The sequence below is a fragment of the Aquarana catesbeiana genome, linkage group LG04, assembly GCF_042186555.1.
Source record: "Aquarana catesbeiana isolate 2022-GZ linkage group LG04, ASM4218655v1, whole genome shotgun sequence".
Taxonomy (NCBI): domain Eukaryota; kingdom Metazoa; phylum Chordata; class Amphibia; order Anura; family Ranidae; genus Aquarana; species Aquarana catesbeiana.
Genome location: NC_133327.1, coordinates 616107109 through 616110033, shown reverse-complemented (window position 1 = coordinate 616110033; position 2925 = coordinate 616107109).

Genomic DNA, 2925 nt, shown 5'->3' with positions numbered 1-2925 from the left:
TTCTTTTGATGGTATTTGATCACCTCTGTGGTTTTTATTTTTTGCGCTATAAACGGAAAAAGACCGAAAATTTTGAAAAAAAAAAAAAAAAAAAAAAAAAAAAAGATATTTTCTACTTTTTGTTATAAAAAAAATCCAATAAACTCAATTTTAGTCATACATTTAGGCCAAAATGTATTCGGCCACATGTCTTTGGTAAAAAAAATGTCAATAAGCGTATATTTATTGGTTTGCGCAAAAGTTATAGCGTCTACAAACTAGGGTACAATTTCTGGAATTTACACAGCTTTTAGTTTATGACTGCCTATGTCATGTCTTGAGGTGCTAAAATGGCAGGGCAGTACAAACCCCCCCCCCAAATGACCCCATTTTTGAAAGTAGACACCCCAAGGAAATTGCTGAGAGGCATGTTGAACCCATTGAATATTTATTTTTTTTGTCCCAAGTGATTGAATAATGACAAAAAAAAAAAAAAAAAATTATTTACAAAAAGTTGTCACTAAATGATATATTGCTCACACAGGCCATGGGCCTATGTGGAATTGCACCCCAAAATACATTCAGCTGCTTCTCCTGAGTACAGGGATACCACATGTGTGGGACTTTTTGGGAGCCTAGCCGCGTACGGGACCCCGAAAACCAATCACCGCCTTCAGGATTTCTAAGGGCGTAAATTTTTGATTTCACTCTTCACTGCCTATCACAGTTTCGGAGGCCATGGAATGCCCAGGTGGCACAAACCCCCCCCCCAAATGACCCCATTTTGGAAAGTAGACACCCTAAGCTATTTGCTGAGAGGCATGGTGAGTATTTTGCAGCTCTAATTTGTTTTTGAAAACGAAGAAAGACAAGAAAAAACATTTTTTTTTTCTTTTTTCAATTTTCAAAACTTTGTGACAAAAAGTGAGGTCTGCAAAATACTCACTATACCTCTCAGCAAATAGCTTGGGGTGTCTACTTTCCAAAATGGGGTCATTTGGGGGGGGGTTTGTGCCACCTGGGCATTCCATGGCCTCCGAAACTGATAGGCAGTGAAGAGTGAAATCAAAAATTCACGCCCTTAGAAAGCCTGAAGGCGGTGCTTGGTTTTCGGGGTCCTGTACGCGGCTAGGCTCCCAAAAAGTCTCACACATGTGGTATCCCCGTACTCAGGAGAAGTAGCAGAATGTATTTTGGGGTGTAATTTCACATATTCCCATGGCATGTTTGAGCAATATATCATTTAGTGACAACTTTGTGCAAAAAAAAAAAAGTTGTCTCTTTCCCGCAACTTGTGTCGCAATATAAAATATTCCATGGACTCGACATGCCTCTCAGCAAATAGCTTGGGGTGTCTACTTTCCAAAATGGGGTCATTCGGAGGGGGTTTTGAACTGTCCTGGCATTTTATGCACAACATTTAGAAGCTTATGTCACACATCACACACTCTTCTAACCCAGGGTTTCTCAACTCCAGTCCTCAAGGCGCCCCAACAGGTCATGTTTTCAGGATTTCCATTATTTCGCACAGGTGATTTGATGTTTCACTGCCTTAGTAATTACCACAGCTGTTTCATCTGAGGGAAATCCTGAAAACATGACCTGTTGGGGCGCCTTGAGGACTGGAGTTGAGAAACACTGTTCTAACCACTTGAAGACAAAGCCCTTTCTGACACTTTGTTTACATGAAAAAGTTATTTTTTTTTTTTTTGCAAGAAAATTACTTTGAACCCCAAAACATTATATATTTTTTTAAAGCAAATGCCCTACAGATTAAAATGGTGGGTGTTTCATTTTTTTTTTTTTTCACACAGTATTTGCGCAGCGATTTTTCAAACGCATTTTTTGGGGAAAAAACACACTTTTTTAAATTTTAATGCACTAAAACACACTATATTGCCCAAATGTTTGATGAAGTAAAAAAAGATGATCTTAGGCCGAGTACATGGATACCAAACATGACATGCTTTACAATTGCGCACAAACGTGCAGTGGCAACAAAATAAATACATTTTTAAAAGCCTTTAAAAGCCTTTACAGGTTACCACTTTAGATTTACAGAGGAGGTCTACTGCAAAAATTACTGCCCTCGATCTGACCTTCGCGGTGATACCTCACATGCATGGTGCAATTGCTGTTTACGTTTGACGACAGACCGCTGCTTGCGTTCGCCTTAGTGCAAGAGCAGGGGGCGACAGGGGTGCTTTTATTTATTTTATTTTTTTTTTCTTTATTATTTTTTTGCTTTTTTATCTTATTTTTAAACTGTTCCTTTCATTTTTTTTAATCATTTTTATTGTTATCTCGGGGAATTTAAATATCCCCTATGATAGCAATAGGTAGTGACAGGTACTCTTTTTTGAAAAAATTGGGGTCTATTAGACCCTAGATCTCTCCTCTGCCCTCAAAGCATCTGACCACACCAAGATCGGTGTGATAAAATGCTTCCCCAATTTACCAATGGCGCTATTTACATCCAGCGAAATCTAAGTCATAAAATGCTCGTAGCTTCCGGTTTCTTAGGCCATAGAGATGTTTGGAGCCACTCTGGTCTCTGATCAGCTCTATGGTCAGCTGGCTGAATCACCGGCTGCATTCTCAGGTTCCCTGTTGAGACAGGAGAGCCAGAGAAAAACACGGAAGACGGTGGGGGGGGGGGCATTCCCTCCCACGGCTTGTAAAGGCAGTCTAGAGGCTAATTAGCCGCTAGGATTGCTTTTACATGAAAGCCGACCGCTGGCTGAAAAGAATGATACCAAGATGATACCTAAACCTGCAGGCATCATTCTGGTATAACCACTCAAAGTCGTGAATGGCGTACCTGAAGACAAAAAAATGGTTAACAATAAAGCACAGTAAACGGTAAAGTATAAAAAATTGCATACCTGAAAAGCAAACATGATAAAACATAATAACAATAAAACATTGCAGAATAGAATACAGTAA